Here is a 20,621-nt window from a genome sequence, read left to right on the forward strand (position 1 = left end):
ATGTCATCAAAGTCCCAAATTCCTTGCATTTGTCCATTTTAGTAACCACAATAGAAGTTCCATCAAAATGGGCATCCCCCTGTGTTTTCAACATTACCACCACAACCATCCTGCAATCGAGGCATTTCATACAGAATCAACACTGCTCAATTGTTTCCAATGTATCATTTTTAAGAATGAATAAACCTTCCCTAGAATTATACTAACATGTCATTGACCAGAATTTTATTCCTTACTCCTGGCTATTCCAATCACTGACAGGGGAGATAGAACTCCACGAGTGCTTTGGATCAGTCAGAAACCTCTCAGGAGGCTTGGGATGGGACTGGTTACCTTGGAGGAGTAGAAAAGTGCTGATATCCCACTGAAGCTGCTGAGGATGAAAATAAGGGAGTAGATGAATGTTGCTTAATTACGTTATTCTCAGTAAATAACCATTGTTTTATATCATGCATTGTTCTAAATCCTTTTTCACATGTCCCCTTTTTGCACCTTTTCTTTACACCACCCCATCATTTATGATTACTCTATTATTGTATAGATTAGAAAAGAGAGAAAATGTGGAAAATACGTTTTACAGGTAACTTGCTCTTTGGTCAGACCTTTTATGGTAAAATTGGAAAACTATTCTCTGCCTTCCCTCATATTACTACTTGATTTTTTCCTTCACTCTTCTGTATGCTCTTTGAAAAGAAATGAGTTTCATTCACAGATGCTTTTCGGTATTATTCCTACTCTACTGTAGATGCTTGAACTTTTTTCTCATGATAATTTCTCAGTATTATTGGATCAAAGAACGCTAGCTGCAATCATTTGGGCTAGGATTTGTGGAAAGAATTTTCTCGTTTACATCGGCTCTTCCCTAAAAATCTAAATAGTTGGACTCAAATCAAAGAAATAAAGAAGGATAATTTACATTTTATAAACCTGCTCTTTTTAAAGAATTTAATATGCTCTTATCAAAAAACATTTTTCCTCAAGCATAAATAAACTGGTTTTATAAGATTGTGGTTTTATAATCTTTTGATGTGTTTCTAATTTTAATGATTATATGAATTTGCGAGAAGTTGTATGTATAGTTACTTTGTTCAAAAGAATCATTTAAAATGCAGTTGGGTACTTCATTTATAAAGTAGAAAACAATTTTTGAGATATGTAAACTATCCATATTGTTTTATTCTGAAATCTCTAAATTTCTCTTATTTTTTTTTCAGAAAACAAATTTATTTCCTGTCAAATCAGCAAAAGATTTGTTGTAAAAATGACATGACATTTTAGTTGCTTCTTTGTGATGAGAATTTTAAGATATGCTCTCTCAGCAACTTTCAAATATTCAATAGAGTATTTTAAACTATATTCACCATGCTGTACATTACATGATGTATTTATTTAACTGGAAATGTATACCTTTTGATCCTCTTCATTCATTTCTCCTGCTCCCCACCTCCCCACTTCTAGCAATCACCAACCTATTCTCTGTGTCTGTGAGCTCCATATTTTATTTTATTTTGTTTTAGAGTCTACATATCAGTGAGTTCACAGGAACTTTTTCTTTCTATGCCAGGCTTATTTTACTTAGAATAATGCCTTCATGTGTCATTCATGTAGTTGCAAATGGCAAGAATTCATTCTTTTTTATGGCCAAATAATATTCTACTGTTTGTGTGTGTGTGTGTGTGTGTGTGTGTGTGTGTGTGTGCATAGGCATACCTCCAGAGAGATTGCCAGTTTACTTCCAGACCATCACAATAAAACAAATATTGTGATAAAGTGAGTCACATGAATATTTTGGTATCCCAGTATATATAAAAGTTATGTACACAATGAACTGTAGTCATTTAGGTGTGTAATAGCATCATGTCTAAAAAAACAAAGTTTATATCTTAATAAAAAATATTTTATTGCTAAAAATGCTAACCGTCATCTGACACTGTAGGGTTTCCACAAACCTTCAGTTTCTAAAAAAAGTGTAGGATCTTTGAAGCATAATTTATTGCGCAAAGTGTAAAAAACAAGCTGTGCCCGTACATTTTATTTATTCATTCATCCATCAGTATATATTAAAGTTGTTCCATATCTTGGCTATTGTAAAAAGGGCTGCAATAAACAAGGGACTACATGTCTTTTTAAATTAGTGTTTTCATTTTCCTTAGATAAATAGTCAAAGTTGCTGAATCATACGGTAGTTCTATATTCAGTGATTTCAGCAACCTCCATATTGTTTTCCATAGTGGCTCCATCAAGTCACCTTCCCACCATCAGAGCACAAGGGTTCCTTTCTCTTCACATTCTCACCAACACTTGCTATTTCTTGTCTTTTTGATGATAACCACTCTGACAGATGTGAGATAAGATCTAATTGTGGTTCTGATTTGCATTTCTCTGATGGTTAGTGATGTTGAGCATCTTTTCATGTGCCTATCAGCTATCTGTATGACTTCTTTGGAAAAAAAAATTGTGTTTTCAGTTACTCTGCCCATTTTTAATTGGATTTTTTTTTGCTATTGAATTGCTTGAGTTCTTTATATACTTCAGATATTAACCCATTGTCAGCTGAATGATTGCAAATATTTTCTCCCATTCAATAGATTGCCTTGATATTTTGTTGATGGTTTCCTTCGCTGTACAAAAGATTTTTAGTTTGATACAGTCCCACTTTTTAAAAAATTGCTTTTGTTGTCTTTATACGTGGTGTCAAATCCAAAAAGCCATTTCCAAGACTTATGTCAAGGAAGTTTCTGCCTATGTGTTCTGGAAATTTTACGGTTTCAGGTCAAATTTATTTCTCGGTATAAACATATGTTTGCTTTTTTGTTTTAGGTTTTTCCTCCCCCTTTTTACTTACACCACCTGTATCCCTGAAATTTATATCTGCTGTTGTTCTCTCTTTCCTCCTAGACCGTAAGATTAATAAAGGTAGGAAATGTGTGCATTTTGATCATTAGTGTATCTTAGACATAAGCATGTAACACAAGTAAGTATAAAATAAATGTTTGTTAAGAATTAAAAACTACAAAACCACTGTATTGTTGAACCACATATTCTATATGTGGTGATATACTTCCTAATTTTGTTATATCAATTCTTATTTCTTTGTGTTTTGAAATGTTTTAAATTTTTATGTCAAAATCATTTCTAAGATGTTAAATCATTGTTGCAATAAATAAGTTTTAAAAATATTTTTATTTGAGATTTCATTTTCAAAGCTTTCTTATTTCTGGGAAAACAAATCCACTTTTAGTCAAGTTTTAAAGAGATTTACTTAACTGATTTAGACAGGACCCTTTCCACAAATAACCTAAAATAATGCATCTGGTTTGCCTTTGGGTAAGAGTGTTGGAGTGAGTGTGGTCAAGTTGTTGCTGTTCTGCGTGTGTGTAGTGCGTACATGAAACACGTCTAGCCTTTCTATGGTGGGGCCAAAGCAGATGAAACAGCCTTCCACCAAAAGCCTCCTGCTCACCTACCTTGCAGCTGGTGTACCTTCTGTTATTTTTTGAAACTACCATGACTAAGTTAACTCTTTAAAATATATAAACATAAATTATATATATTGTATTTAAGATAAGAAGTAAGTTTTATTGACAGCTCATTTCAAACATTTGAACCTATGGCAAATGATTAATATCCCATTTTTATTAGTATTCAAGTTGATAGGAAGTAACTCAATTTAGTTTATTTAATGAAAAAGAAATGGATTTGTTCTGTGACAGACATCAATTCCAAATACTCTACCAAGGTCTGGCTTCATATAAAAGTGACTGTATCCAAACTGGCATTAAAGCATTTTGGACAGAAGCAAAATCAGTACCTTTGTATCATTCTGAAATTGCCTGAAATCTCACCGTCTTCAGCAGCCAGTGCTTCTTGGCTGAAGGTGTTGGGAATGTAAAAATTTGTCACTGAATGTGTGTACATGCAGAAGTGTTATGTGTAGTAAAGGAGGAAAGGGATTTGTGAGAAATAATTGTTAGATAATAGTCAAATTACCTTCCATACGTACTTTCAAAACTATATTTCCCATTAGAAATAGAGAACAAATGTGATAATGCCACTCTCAACAAAAGAGCCTGTCAAATTTCTTCAGACCTTATTACTCTGACGGAAGTAGAGGGGTATCTGTGGCGTGTGGAGGTGATTCATGCTGTTAGAGATGTGGCCATGTGGAAGGAGTGCTGGTTGATACAACTGGTTACAGCATGGACACCGCAGTGAGACATGAAAATACCCAAGCAGAGCAGACCTAAGGAGTAGAAAATTCTTACAAAATCCGACACAGAGAATTTGCTGCTTTCTTACTCTTACTAACTAAACTGGATGATTTTTTGTGTGTTTTCCTTTGCAAAGGATGATAAAAATACTTCACCAAGGTATCTTAAGTGAATGCTAAATCATTGCCATCATTTATAATTATTTCTAGACTCAAAAACAATGAGTCTTTTTGCTTACAATAGACAGTGCCTGTCTGTTACTAAGATAGACAAATAGCTGCTCAAATTCTGGTGCATAGATTCTTGTTAAAACTATCTTATTTTCAAAGCCTATCTTAAGTTTAGACAGACTCCTGTACCATATTTGTGATGTGTAAGGCCACTGTATCATTGATTAAAGAGAAAAATAATTACTCTACATTGTCTCATTCAGTAAAGTCATACTGGTGAAGAGAAACACTGAGCTCCAAGGGCTCTGTGTATCACAGCAGAAGCATTTCATCATTTTTCTTATAATTTATAAAACTAACTTCATTCTATTTCTCGAGGATGGAGCTGATCAGCTGGTCCTATAGTCTCATAATTGACCTGCTTGATTAATTTGAAATTCAACTAATTTTGCTATTAATGAGAATCTGCTGCTTCGGGAGAGAGCCACATAAATCATTTAAATCTTGTTGACTCTGGATATTTAATTTCATTCCTTGTCAGAATTCAGGTCTCAGGGATGCTTATGCAGGTGTGTGTCTCTGTGTGTGTGTGTGTGTGTGTGTGCGCGCGCAAGCCTGCTCAGTCTCTTTAGTCGTGTCTGACTCTGCGACCCCATGGACTGTAGCCCACCAGGTTCCTCTGTCCATGGAGTTTTCCAGGCAAGAATACTAGAGTGAGTTGCCATTCCCTACTCCAGGGAGTCTTCCCAACCCAGGGATCAAACCTGCATCTTTCCTGCATTGTGGGTGGATTGTTTACCACTGAACCACCTGGGAAGTCCTTTATGCTGGTACTCCTTACAAGTTCTTAATAATCTTATGAAAGTTAACTTTTCAAAAGCCTATGAGGAGGACTGAAAGTAGAGCCTGGCTATAATAGATTTTTCATCTTATGCTGAAGTGTATAACGTCATACTTCCTGAAAGAAAACTAAGAGCAAGCAATTGAGTCAGAAATTAAATGTTTAAGCTTGTCTGTTCAAGTCCTGAGTCATCACCAGTAAGCATACAAAGTTTTTTTCTTAGAATTTCCAGTGCCTAAGAAGAGAGAGAGACAGATGAGCAAAACAAGCCTACGGTATTATCGTTCATCTCAATTAATTATATAAAATTGGTATAATTTGGTTGATATTATTTTACTGTGCTATTTTCAAAATATGCTCTTTTATATCATTATGTTATACATGTTTGAAATTCTTATGTTACTTAAATTCATTCATATGCTTTTATTATGCACCACATATTTATTAAATGCCTTTTTCTAGGCCAGTGGTTCTTAAATTTTAGCACACATCAAAATAACTTGGAGGGGACTTTCCTAGTGGTCTAGTGGTCGAGAATCTGCCTGCCAATGTGGGGGACATGAGTTCCATCCCTTGTCTGGAAAGATTCCACATGCCCCAGTGCAACTAAGCCCACGTGAAGCCCACGTGAAGCCCACGTGCCACAACTACTGAGCCTGCGTACCTAGTGCCCATGCTTTGCAAGAAGAGAAGCCGCTGCAGTGAGAAGCCTGCACACCACAGCAAAGAGCAGCACTGCTTACTGCTGGTCGCAGTTAGAGAAAGCCCATGAGCAGCAAGAAAGACCCGATGCAGCCAAAAATAAATAGTAAAAAGAAAAACCCAGCAATTTGGAGGGCTTGAGACCGCACATATTGATTACCAAGTTTCTTCCCTAGAGGTTCTGATTTAGTAGACCTGGGGTAGCACCCACAGATTTGCATTTTTAACGAGTTCCAGGTGATCTTAATGCCTCTGAGCAAAGAGCCACTGACTGGTCTAGGCACTGCAGGTGCGTGCTGTGTGCTTAATGGCTCAGCAGTCATCAGAAAAAAAAAAAAAAAAAGTCCTGTCCTCATGGATATTATATTTCTTTGGGAGATATAGATACCAGCTAACTAAACAAACAAGGAAGATACTGATGGCCATTGCTGTGATCTCAATATTTGTGTCCCCTTCAAATTCACATGTTCAAATCCTAATACTCAATGTGATGGTATCAGTAGATTAGGTCTTGAGGGCTCTGCTCTCATTAGTAAGATTATAAGAAGCCTTAGTTAGGCTCCCTTGCAGGTTCTGCCAGGAGAGGATTAAAGGAGCGATCTGTGACTGACCGGGACTTACCCAACCATGCTGGCACCCCCGTCTTCAGAACTGTGAGTAATACATTTCTGTTGTTTATAAAGTACTCAGTGTGTGGTATTTTGTTGTTACAAGAGCCAAAACAGAGTAAGAAGTCATGAATATTTGGAAACCATGGTCATAAATAGAAATTAGGCTGAGTGGTAAAGATTATTTTAATAATCGTGGCATGCCCAGAATGGTCTCTCTGATTAGATAGTGGGTCATCTCGAGGCCTAAAAGCTAAGAAGTCAGCCACAGTATAAGCCAGTCATCTTAAAAACTGTACGAAGAGTTCATATAGAACTTTTATGAGGGTCAGATAAAAAAAAAAAACAAAACAAAAAATCAGGTCTATTCTCGTGTTCGGCATGATACTCAATACATCTGTCCCTTGCTCCATATGTAATCTGTCATGTAACCATGACTATTATTAAAATTTCAGATATGTAGAATTTGGTGATGACTTTAAATTCTGTACCGTCTGTTACCCTGGTCAGGAAGGAATATAGCTTGGGTCCATTTTGGCTGGCTTGTATTATCCCTTATTTTACCTTCAATGCAGTAATAACTTCAAATTTGGTTAGTTTTTTAAACTAAACTCAGAAAATCACTTATATGGAAACTTGTTTGTAAATGAAGCAGACTAAATTTCTAATATAATATCTAACAATATTTTAGGTTGCTGGGAATACAATTTGCTCTTAGTCCTGACACACATTTATTCTTGACTTTTGAGTAGATGCACAGTGCTGCAATATGCCTTAGGAGAGAAGCAAACGTACAGGCAAGACAGGATAACTGAGCTCCAGGAGCTTATAGTCTACTTGGAGTGGACTAAAGCAATTGCACTGCTAGTTGGATTAAAGAGCAGAATGTGAAACCTTCTTTAAGAGAGATAAAACAAATATCAGAATAAAAAGAAGGGTTATCCAAAGGCAGCAATGGGACAAATGGCAAAACAAACAAACAAACAAAAAAACAGCCTCCTGAAAGAATTTACATATTAGCTGCAGCTGCAGGATCCATAGGGTCAGATACAGAGCGGAGGGGTGATCATCCCACTAAGTAACTCCATTTCAAGACTAAAAAGTTGAAATGAGTGGAGTATGACCAGTGAATACAGAGTACATGACATCTAATACTGGAGATGGAATTGCAAAGCCAACTGGAGGTGTGTATGGCAGTGAAGGTAAGTTTGTGGAGGTCACTCAGAGGAACACACAGTGGGATACTTTTTGAAGTTTTCTCAGCAGGTGAATAACATTTTTTCCATGACAACAGTTTTCAGCTGATGTTAATTGTAATAAGACATATAGAGAAGGGAAGCATCTCAACTTCAAACTACTTGCTGGTGAAAAGTTGAAATATAATCCTTAAGAGTGCTGAGCCTTTTTTAGCCAATTAATCATTAGTAAAATAGTCAACATGGAGTTAGGCAGGGGAGCTCATGAGTATGATGAAAAATTTTCTTTCAGCGTGAAATTTTCTGTTGCATGTGTTTTTCAATGAATCAGCAACCTAAATAAGACTTATGATGCTATACTTTGATTAAATGCTAGAACTACATCTTGTTAGTTATTTCAGTATAGGGTTCATTAAGCAATAATACATTGAACTGATGTCTTTAGAATGCAGTTATCTTACGTCTTTCAGAGTTCTAAGAATAATGAGGTCATCATTTAAGTACATGTGGATAATTTTTCTGAACTGGAGATTATTAAAACACTTTTCCAAGATAACAAATGACTTTTGAAATGAGAGTTCAATTTGCTTTAGAAATCTATGCATGAGAGCATTTTTAAAGGGGATGATACATTGAATTTGACATATACGATGTATAAATGTGACTTAAAACAAAAGTGAACACCTAAACATGGCAAAGGGTAAGTGAATACAGAGACTGTTTGATGCACGTAGTCAGGTTACACTTTGTTTTTGAAGTAGAATTCAGAATTTAAGATTATAAGAACAGATTTATCTCACTGAAATAATCAAATTCATTCTTTGGAATGAAACTGTATATTGTATAAACAGCATATAAAATGATAAATACATATGCATAAAAATGTCTGAGATTGTTAATAAGTATCGCCTGTTACTCACTACGGTACTGATAGAAATTTTATAATATGGGAATAGCTGAATAGTTTTGCTATGTTGTGATGAAACCATATCATTATCTGATGGTTTTATAGTGTTTAATATGCTTTTATGTTCTGTTCATGTTTTCTTATTGATCTTTGCAACACATTTACTTGTCATTTCACTTATAATCATTAAGAGTATTCCTTTGAAGGAGTACTCCAAATATCATCTAGTAACATCTAATGTTTAATAGCAATGTTTTTATTTAAAAACTTTCTCATTTAAAAAAAATTTGAATGTCATGCAAATGTACATACATGTTTACAAAAATGGATCAATAAAATCCTACATTTTTAGGTAGATTTATTTTTCCTTATTTCTATCTCCCTTCTTAAACCTTCTTCCCATATCAGTAATCCATTTTCCTCAGCAAGTCACCTCCAAATACACCTCTATGTACCATGTTAATGTAATATACTACATTATTAACTCCATGCTTATATAAATACATATATTGATGCTATGTATGATATACATTATATAAATGCTATATTCATATACACAAATGTAGGCATACACACATACAGGTTCTTAGCCATTAATCTACCAAACTTAAATTCTATGTCTTACTTTTCTCACTCAACGAAGACTCATAAAAACTCTATCTAGTCAACTTGAGTATTAAACTCACTTTCGTAATGGCTACAGAATATTCTATTATGTGGCTCTACCAAGACATATTTGTATGTTGCTTTATTAATATTTACTTCTTAGGTTTATCCTCTAAGAATAGAAATATATTTATTAAATCTTTACAAAGTGATTTTACTTCCATTGGATAGAATCGAAGGGACATCATTCTTTGCTGACTGCCTTGGTGCATTGTTTCTTAGGTTTTATTGGCCATTTTTCTAATTTATGAATTGTTTATCTTAAACTCTTGCCTACTCCCTGTCAGACTGGTTTTGTTTTTAATTTGAAAAATTTAAAAATTGTGGCTATTGCTACTTAGCACCTGAGGAAAAGTCCCAATTTAATGTCTTATAATTTACCTTACAGGATTGATGCCACACAATCTTTAATATTTATAAAAGTTTTTATGTCTTATATAACTTGGAGTTTGAAGCCTAATGACTATCATGACATTTTTTCCTAGGATATATGGATATGTAGATGTTCCTGATATCTATTTTTGCATTTTCCTTTTAAACTTGTATGGAATTTATTTTTAAATAATAAATATGGGGGTAAGTATGAGTGCAGAAGTAGGAGTAGAGTTCTAAACTGGGTTGTTACAATAGGCCTCCTAGAGAAAGTGACACTTGAAAAAAGCTTTGGAGGAAGTAAGGGAGACAGCCATGTTCATAGCTGGAAAAAATAACAATGAAAACTGTTGGTATATGTCCATGAGGTGAGAAAATGAGGTGTCCCAGTAAAGCTTAAACAGAGCGAATAGGAGATGAAATTGAACATCATCTAAAATCATCAATGCATATAGGGTGCTGTGACTTGATTACTGGAAGAATAATACAAGTGGCATATTAAAATTAGACTATTGAGTGATGAAAGCCCAATCAGAGGGCATACTCAGATCTGCTCTGACCACCTGGGAAACAGATGATTGTGGTTTGGACAAGAGTGGTAAAACATGATGGAAATCTAAACATAGACCAATAGACGATAATGCATGTTGACTGAGAGAGAAAAGCATTAATAATGACTCCAAGATTTTTGTCCAAAGCAACCAATAGGGCAGGGTTGTCTTTAACTGAAATGGGAAAACTTGAAGGAAGATCAGGACTTTTTGTTCTGTATTGGAGGATAAGTTTCCAAGTTCAATTCTGGGCATGATACTTCTTAAAGATACCTGATTGGAGATACTAAGCAATCAGTCAGAACAAGGGTTCTGGAACTGAGGGAAGAGGGTCACATTGAAGATGTAGTAGGAAATTGGTGTGTCATTGGTATTTAAATTTATTTGACAAAATAGGAGTCTCTGTGTCAAATGTTAGTTCAGTTCAGTTGCTCAGTCGTGTCCGACTCTGCGACCCCATGAACTGCAGCATACCAGGCCTCCCTGTCCACTGTCAACTCCTGGAGTTTACTCAAACTCACACCCATTGAGTTGGTCATGCCATCCAACCATCTCATCCTCTGTAGTCCCCTTCTCCTGCCCCCAATCTTTCCCAGCATCAGGGTCTTTTCAAGTGAGTCAGTTCTTCACATCAGGTGGCCAAAGTATTGAAGTTTCAGCTTCAGCGTCGGTCCTTCCAATGAATATTCAGGACTGATTTCCTTTAGGAATGACTAGTTGGATCTCATTGAAGTTCAAGGGATTTTCAAGAGTGTTCTCCAAGGCTACAGTTAAAAGCATCAATTCTTCAGCACTCAGCTTTCTTTATAATCCAATGCTCACATCCATACATTACTACTGGAAAAACCATAGCTTTGACCAGGTGGAATTTTGTTGGTAAAGGAATGTCTCTGCTTTTTAATATGCTATCTAGTTTGGTCATAGCTTTTCTTCCAAGGAGCAAGTGTCTTTTAATTTCATGGCTACAGTCACCATCTGCAGTGATTTTTGGAGCCAAAAAAAAAAAAAAAAAGACTGTCACTGTTTCCACTGTTTCCCCATCTATTTGCCATGAAGTGATGGAACCAGATGCCATGATCTTCGTTTTCTGAATGCTGAGCTTTAAGCCAACTTTTTCACTCTCCTCTTTCACTTTCATCAAGAGGCTCTTTAATTCCTCTTCACTTTCTGTCATAAGGGTGGTGTCATTTGCATATCTGAGGTTGTTGATATTTCTCCCAGCAATCTTGATTCCAACTTGTGCTTCATCCAGCCCAGCATTTCTCATGATGTACTCTGCATATAAGTTAGATAAGCAGGGTGACAATATACAGCCTTGATGTACTTCTTTCCCTATTTGGAGCCAGTTTATTGTTCAATGTCCAGTTCTAACAGTTGCTTCCTGACCTGCATACAGATTTCTCAAGCAGCAGGTCAGGTGGTCTTGTATTCCCATTTCTTTAAGAATTTTCCAGAGTTTGTTGTGGTCCACAGAGTCAAAGGCTTTGGCATAGTCAATAAAGCAGAAGTAGATATTTTTTTGGAACTCTCTTGCTTTTTCCATGATCCAACGGATGTTGGCAATTTAATCTCTGGTTTGTCTACCTTTTCTAAATCCAGCTTGAACATCTGGGAGTTCATGGTTCACATACTGTTGAAACCTGGCTTGGAGAATTTTGAGTATTACTTTGCTAGCATGTGAGATGAATGCAATTGTACAGTAGTTTGAGCATTCTTTGGCATTGGCTTTCTTTGGGATTGGAATGAAAACTGACCTTTTCCAGTCCTGTGGCCACTGCTGAGTTTTCCAAATTTTCTGGCATGTTGAGTGCAGGACTTTAACAGTATCATCTTTTAGAATTTGAAATAGCTCAAGTGGAATTCTATCTTCTCCACTAGTTTTGTTCTTAGTGATGCTTCTTAAGGCCCACTTGACTTCGCATTCCAGGATGTCTGGCTCTAGGTGAGTGATCAGACCATTGTGATTATCTGGGTCATGAAGATCTTTTTTGTATAGTTTTTCTGTGTATTCTTGCCACCTCATTTTAATATCTTCTGCTTCTGTTAGGTCCATACCATTTCTGTCCTTTCTTGTGCCTCTCTTTGCATGAAGTATTCCCTTGGTATCTCTAATATTCTTGAAGAGATTTCCCATTCTATTGTTTTCCTCTATTTCTTCACATTGATCGCTGAGGAAGGCTTTCTTATCTCTCCTTGCTCTTCTTTGAAACTCTGCATTCAAATGAGTATATCTTTCCTTTTCTCCTTTGCCTTTTGCTTCTCTTCTATTCACAGCTATTTGTAAGGCCTCCTCAGACAACCATTTTGCCTTTTTTCATTTCCTTTCCTTGGAGATGGAAAATGTAGATAAAGGAGGAAAAAAATGACTGATCTCTGAAGTGTTCTAAAAGGGATGTGAAAAGGAACCAACACTGAGTACTAAGAACGAATTACCTTTAAAATACAAGGGGGGAAACTCATTTTTGGAAGCCAAATAAAGCATTGTCATGTGAACAACATCAGAAATTCTAAAGAAATGATGATCAATAAATTTGAGAGGTCTTTGAGAAGACTAAGTTTGGCAGCATGTTTGGGGAATGCTTGAATGAATTTGAAAGTAGGAAGAAAGGAACTGAAGCCAAAAACATAATTACCTCCTTCAAATGACTTAGCTATAAGGGAAAACAGAAGTAAGGGCAATAATAAAAATGGAAAAATGGGATTGGGGGGTGGTTATTGTGATTAGAAAAATATCATGTTAGTGTGACATAAAAAATATCTTCTAAGAAGGAAAAAAAAATGATACTAGGAAAAAGACATTGCTGAAGATAGTTCTTAGGGTAATTTGTTGTTATTTTTAACTATTACCGCCAAGTCATAGGATTTCTAGCTGAATCTAGACAGAGATAAGGTGTTACCAATAAACAAAACAATGTTGCTTCCAGCTAATTTGTGTGACTGTTATTTCTTTTCCAGTGACAACCCTAGTTCTGCAGCCTTTCTTCTGCCTCCTAGATGAGAATAAAGATCTCATATTATTGAATTGCCCTTAGTTACCTACTACCAGCACCCCATCCAGAAAAACCTCCACTGCTCTGCTGCTGCTGCTAAGTTGCTTCAGTCGTGTCCGACTCTGTGCGACCCCATAGAAAGCAGCCCACTAGGCTCCTCTGTCCCTGGGATTCTCCAGGCAAGAATACTGGAGTGGACTGCCATTTCCTTCTCCAATGCATGAAAGTGAAAAGTGAAACTGAAGTCGCTCAGTCGTGCCTGACTCTTAGCGACCCCATGGACTGGAGCCTACGAGGCTCCTCCGTCCATGGGATTTTCCAGACAAGAGTACTGGAGTGGGGTGCCATTGCCTTCTCCGCCACTGCTCTAGGCTCATCCAACTTCACACAGCACAAACCTAAACCCCTCCCGCCTCCCCTCTCATGCCCCTCCCACCTCCCTCTTACCCCAGTATTCTTTGGTGCTCCTTGTGCTCTCACTTGCCACAACAAGCAAAGAAGCCCACCATTTACTTCATGCATGTTCCTGGTGATCCTCTGTCAGTCCTTGACAGCTCTTGCCTATGTACAGTAGGATGGATGATATGACGTGGAGGACTTCTCTAGAGGGGGCAGGGGGCGAAAATCAGTGTTTGTGTTAATGATAGTGGATGGGTACATGAGGGAATGTGTTTAACTTTTTCATTTCTTGGCCATGCCATGCTGCATGTAAGATCTTAGTTCCTCCACCAGGGATCGAACCTGTGCCTCCTCCACTGGAATTGCAGACTCAACCACTGGACTGCCATGGAAGACGTGAGGGAATGTGTTTAAATTCTCTTTTGAACAGGGTTATTAACTGAGAGTGAGGACATACTGGTAGTTTTGGAAGCTGAAGAAAAAGAAAAAAACTGTAAAATCAAGTTTGCATGGGGGGAAATAAATGACCTATTACTGGCAAACATTAAAGACTCCAGGTTTAACACATTTATCGTGAAATGTTTCAATGTCAGCATCAGATTATATCAGATCAGTCGCTCAGTCATGTCCGACTCTTTGGGACCCCATGAATCACAGCACGCTAGGCCTCCCTGTCCATCACCAACTCCCAGAGTTCACTCAGACTCACGTCCATCGAGTCAGTGATGCCATCCAGCCATCTTATCCTCTGTCGTCCCCTTCTCCTCTTGCCCCCAATCCCTCCCAGCATCAGAGTCTTTTCCAATGAGTCAACTCTTTGCATGAGGTGGCCAAAGTACTGGAGTTTCAGCTTTAGCATCATTCCTTCCAAAGAAATCCCAGGGCTAATCTCCTTCAGAGTGGACTGGTTGGATCTCCTTGCAGTCCAAGGGACTCTCAAGAGTCTTCTCCAACACCACAGTTCAAAAGCATCAATTCTTCAGTGCTCAGCCTTCTTCACAGTCCAACTCTCAAATCCATACATGACCACAGGAAAAACCATAGCCTTGACTAGACAAACCTTTGTTGGCAAAGTAATGTCTCTGCTTTTGAATATGCTATCTAGGTCGGTCATAACTTTCCTTCCAAGGAGTAAGCGTCTTTTAATTTCATGGCTGCAGTCACCATAGCAATGCATTTTTCTCTAATAAGTTCAAGTGCATGAATCTAGATACAGAGTAGCCCAACAATTGGGTTTCACCATGGTATGGTTTGCCAAGGGGAAACAGTAAGGTACAAAGTTGTTTAAAATGTTTGCAGAAAGGATAATAAAATGATGCATCATTTGTAGACCTGGGTAGGAGACAAACCATGAACATTAAAAGGATTTGGGAGACTTAGAGTAAAAATGATAGAATCAATAATCTGTAGGTTCTCATTGGGCCAAAAAACTGTTGTATTAATATTTGATGTAAAGTGCAATAGCTGAACCTATTATGAAGGTTTACACATCATGTGAACTAGTGGTTGAGGTAGGCTGGAAGAGGAAAATACTGACAGATTCATCTCTAGATTCATTCATTTATCATAGCTATTCTATTTTTTAAGTTTTCCATTTTTATGAACAATATGGATTTTTCATTTTCTGACCTGAAAAATTTTAATGAGATGGTGCTTCTTTAGGTGTGCAAAATTAAAATATGAATCCACCTGACCCCAGAGTCTTAAATTTAAGATTTCTAATAGAATTTCCAAACTCTGCAGTGGTAATAGGTTTATTCATGACCTCTCAATTTTGGGGGTTAACATTTTGCTAGAAAATCATCAATACTGCCATCGAGTTGCTTGCAGTATTCCCACAGAATGTTGTCATTAACTTTGCTGTCTATAACTTTGTGTTATTCTCTTTTGACCTTTGTATTTGCTGTTTTACTTTTTCTACAGTTAATGTAAGTTCTAAATGAAAAATTGCAGTAGTTTATCATAAAGAAAAAATATTCTGCACTATCTGCCCTAGAATGTCTAAGGAAAAATATCAGGTTATGCTGTGTATCATCAAGTCTTAGAATTTCTTGGACTACTATTCTGTGTCCATCACTCACCTTCAAATCTTGCATGTCACAATAAATAAATTAGATTTACACCCTGTTGTTCTATTCTTAAATTATTTTATGCACCATCCCACAGAGGGTACAAAGGCTCTTCATGAAACTGTAGAAATGGTAATTTGATCTAACATAAACTTTTCAAAAACTGTTATGATCATTTTTAAGAGGTTTTATTAGGCTTCCAAAGATGATATCAAGATCACCTTAGCTCCAGAGACCTGTTTAAGAAATTACTGAGTCAGCATCTTACTTTAGGATCAGTTTGTTTTGATACCCATACATGGTTTTGAAAACGTGGGGTTACTTTGGCCCTCTCAATTAAAACATCCTTCAGGTCTTAAAAAAGATTCCAAGTTGAAAGTATTCAAATTCTGAGGACATGAATTCATCTTGTTGAAGTCTAGAGAAACAAATACAGACACACTTACGCATGTCTTCAAGGGCTGGCTTGGAGATTCTTTGATGTTTCATCAGATAGACCTGGGTCAGTCATCAGCTATTTCTCCCAGTACATACTGGCTCTCTGTAAGCAAAGATAACTACCTCAATTAATAGTGGTTTCAGGTAGTTTAGGATTCCTATCCAAACAGACTCTGAATCACAGTGCTAACTAGAAATGGGATGATAGCAGCCAGAGTGTGAATCTCTTCTAAATGTTTTCCCTCAATGCTAGCTATTTTGCTCTTGTTGGTTGCTGTTGCTATTAGTAAATAACATATGCTTCTACCGTAGATAATATATTTTCTCAATCTTTTCCATTTGGATATACATTCCTTGATCAGTTGGGTAGGGGCAGGAAGCAAACATGAGTTATGTCTAAAATCTTGACAAAAGCCAATTATGGCACTTGTCAATTATGTCACTTATGAGCCCTTTAACAAAAGACAGGTTGTGGTTATTTTGAAGTTATTAAATGTACTAGTCAATAAAGTATTAATATTTAACTACATTCCCATTAAATCCTTTAAAAAATTGTTCCTGCTGCTCTGGTTACAATCTTTAAGAGAAAGTAACAAATGACAGACTATATAAAACAATAGATTGCTAGGAGTGGGTAGAGTCATTAGGTCTGCAGTATGGCCCAAGAAACTGAATTTGTAGTAAAAACCACCTCTTCCTCCCTGTTTGACAAAATGAAATGCGAATGGTCTGCAAGCCATGAATTTGCAGAAAGTAGACATGTTATAGGTAGGATTAAACCAGGTAGGTTTAATGCGTACAAGCTTGCTGCTGCTGCTGCTAAGTCGCTTCAGTCGTGTCCGACTCTGTGCGACCTCATAGACGGCAGCCCACCAGGGCTCCCCTGTCCCTGGGATTCTCCAGGCAAGAACACTGGAGTGGGTTGCCACTTCCTTCTCCAGTGCGTGAAAGTGAAGTTGCTCAGTCGTGTCCGACTCTTAGCGACCCCATGGACTGCAGCCTACCAGGCTCCTCTGTCCATGGGATTTTCCAGGCTAGAGTACTGGAGTGGGGTGCCATTGTGTACAAGCTTAGTGTGTATTAATTTCTGACTCTGTATATCTTGATGGAGTTTTGAATGGTTGTCAAGCAGCATGATTGCAAATGAGCAGTTTCTCATTGCTCTGTTTCTTGCTTAATTGAAAAAATGGTATTTGTGCTCATTGTACCTAGAAAAGCTCACCCCAAAAAAACTCACTAACACTACTATAAAATATCACAATAATTTGTTCTCACACAGATGTTAGGCTTCGCTGTATAGCAAGAGTTTTTGTGTTCCAGAACTTTTTAGAAAAATTTGAGCTGTATAGGGGCAATTTAAGCAAAACGATAAAGGTAGTGAATTTGTATTTGCCAATTTCCTGATTTTTGTTTTTCTATCCCTATTCTGCTCTTAATAACTATTGTACATTTTTTCAACCTGTTGAAGCTGTTGCACTATATTCTCAGATCAAAGAGACTCCTCCACAACCACAGACAGCCTCCTACCAGGCCTGGTCCAAAAGCCTTTTCATTCTACCCATTGCCTATTCCCTTATTGTATATCCTTTGTTATTGAACATATTTGTGGATATTCCCAAAGATTTAGCTACAAAAATTCTCATAGAATAATGCAAAATAACATCATCCAAACTTCAAATATGTTATTGAAAATGAAGACTATTTTTAGATCACAAAGAATGATTTCATAATCTAAAATATGTAATGCGAAAATATTCACAGTATCAAACAATATGAACAACCTCAAAGGCATTTATAAGCAGTGACATTTGATTCTAAATGTGCATATACTTGTGAAACTAAGTGGCAATTTGTAGCCTCAGTTCTTGCAGATCTAATGAGTTGTCTTAAACGTTATATGGTGATAATCTCAGATTCTACATTGAGAATTTCCTGAGCATATTAAAAATTTTAAGCTGATTTTAATAATGTGTGTGTGTTTTTTTTAATACTCACTAGCATTACTGCAGCTCACTGTCTTTCAGATACAGCTTGAATATTTATTTTTTGTTGTTTAGTTACTAAGTTTGTCTGACTCGTTTGTGACCCCATGGACAGTAGCCCACTCCTGCTGGGCTCCTCTGACCTTGGGATTTTCCAGGCTAGAATATTGGAGTGGGTTACCATTTCTTTTCCAGGGGATCTTCCTCACTCAAGGATCGAACTCCTCCTAAATTGGTAGGTGAGTTCTTTACCAATGAGCCACCAGGGAAGCCCATTTATGAGTAAATTGCTGTAAATCAGCTCTATCATAATATCTACCTGACTGTATTGGGGTCCTGAATGGCTGTGAAAGAATCTGCCTGCAATGCAGGAGATGTGGTTCATTCCCTGGGTTAGGAAGATCCCTTGGAGGTGGAAATCACAACCTGCTCCTTCCCAAGTGGCCCTAGTGGTAAAGAACCTGACTGCCAATGCAGGAGACATAACAGACACGTGTTTGATCCCCGGATTGAGAAGATCCTCTGGAAGAGGGTATGGCAACCCACTCAAGTATTCTTGCCTGGAGAATCCTCTGGAAACAGTAGCCTGGAGGGCTACAGTCCAAAGGGTCGCACAGAGTTGTACATGACTGACTCGATGGACTCGTGAGTCTGGGTGAACTCCGGGAGTTGGTGATAGACAGGGAGGCCTGGAGTGCTGCGATTCATGGGGTCGCAAAGAATCGGACACGACTGAGCAACTGAACTGAGCACAACTGATTATGTACCTCATACACTGAAATTCCTTTCAAATGCAGACAGAAGAACTTTATTTATAAGAACTTAAATTAGAAGGTTGACATGATCTTTGTTTAAACTATCTGAATGTAGAAAAATGTTGAAGCTTAGACTAAGGGATATAAACCAAAGCAAAGGGTCAAGGATCAAATGATCCAAAGGACCAAGTGGTGTCTTTTTTACATCCTAAGGTAGAATGTATGAGTTTTTTCAGTTTGGTATTTGGAGCCAAAAGTTTGAAAAGGAGAGAATTTGTCATGAAAAATAAAGCGATGTATTTATCCTGACAAATTGTTGAAATGATAGAACTATAAATTTGTACTATTTAAATGTAATAAAGAATTACAAAGTATGGACAGATTATTATTATTGCAATATTGAAAGATTCAATTTTAAATTGTTAGAGGAGTATAATTTGTATAGTTAACATTAAAAGAATGATCATTACTTGTTTAAATAATTTTTTTTTCATTCAGAAAATATCTTCCAAGAGGATTTGTTGTCAAGTTAAAACATTCACTATTTCTACATTGAAGCCTGTATGCACTGCTGCATTGTAATAGTCCATCTTTTTAAATTCACTTAACGCATACAGTACTAATAGAGAACCTAACTCTGCCAGGCACAGATCAGATACTTCGGCTGTCAAGGAACCAGATCAGAATTCTTGTCCTTAAGAATCTTACATTCTAACTGAGGAGACATAGTAAAATATCAATCTGTACAATTGATAGTATTTTGAAAAATAAGTACTCTATAGATCAGGGAAATGCTGTGGAAGAGTAGGTGTGGATGTTACATACAGTGATGGAAATTGTGATATCTCAGCAAAGACTTGAAGGAGGTGAGGGAATTAGCATATGGATATTGGGGAGCCAAGTGGTACAAGCAGAGTTAGGGCAAGTTTAAGGCCCTAAGATGGGAGTGTGCTTGGCAAGTCCCAGGAAATGTAAGGCAATTTATTATGGTCGAAACAGAGACCCTTTAAGAAAGTATTAGGAAATGCTATCAGAAAGAACGGGAAGGAAAGATCAAGGCCGTGAAGTGGCTCTTATTCTGACCGAATTATGGAGCGAGGGTGAGTTGTATGCAGAGTGTCCTAATCTGATTTGTGTTTTTTAAAGGATTACTATAACCATTCTATTGAGGATAGGCTATTTTGGGGATCAGTGTTGTAAGAAGTGTTGGGATTAATGGTTACATTTTGAATATAGAGTCTTCAGGATTTTCTGATATAATAGAAATGATTTAAGGTTAAATAAAGAGAGACACCAAGATTGACTCAAATTTTTGTCTGAGCAAGTGAATGAACTTTTCAACTAAGATAAGAAATATTGTAGATGACTTAGATCTGAGGGAGTAAATGACAAATTCAGTTTTATAAAAGCTTCTGACATTTATAGTTATCAACTGTTTTTATATCTATACATAGGTATATAATGTATATTATATGCATGTAATATATGTAAAATGTAATATATGTAATTATATATTACATGTACATGCAATATTTTATATATTTAACATTTGTATATGTAACATAATTTTCCCAGGGAGCAACTTGGTGGAACAGAGATAAATTTGGGAACAGTAAACAAAATACAGTGTAAGTAATAATTAGTATTTAGAATGGTAATAAAATTCTATGAACTACTCTAATTTTCATGTAGCCTTGGTCATAGTACCCAAATTCACTGATACTCTTTTACCTCATTTGTAAAACTGCTATGATAATACTTGTT

At 36.7% G+C, this 20,621-nt stretch overlaps 1 long non-coding RNA gene across 7 annotated transcripts in view; it reads left to right on the forward strand.

Moving 5' to 3' along the window:
- The first annotated feature begins 5,438 nt into the window (after nucleotides 1-5,438).
- The window catches only part of LOC129634296 (uncharacterized), a 58,697-nt gene continuing 43,514 nt past the window's right edge, over nucleotides 5,439-20,621 (forward strand). For 6 of the 7 annotated variants that reach the window (XR_008705541.1, XR_008705540.1, XR_008705536.1 and 3 more), the window contains exon 1: nucleotides 5,439-6,577. This is a non-coding gene — a long non-coding RNA (uncharacterized LOC129634296). Of the gene's footprint in view, nucleotides 6,578-13,179; nucleotides 15,743-20,621 lie in introns of those variants that run through there. The other variant, XR_008705537.1, reaches the window with a different exon arrangement.

The sequence above is a fragment of the Bubalus kerabau genome, chromosome 19 (assembly GCF_029407905.1).
Source record: "Bubalus kerabau isolate K-KA32 ecotype Philippines breed swamp buffalo chromosome 19, PCC_UOA_SB_1v2, whole genome shotgun sequence".
Taxonomy (NCBI): domain Eukaryota; kingdom Metazoa; phylum Chordata; class Mammalia; order Artiodactyla; family Bovidae; genus Bubalus; species Bubalus kerabau.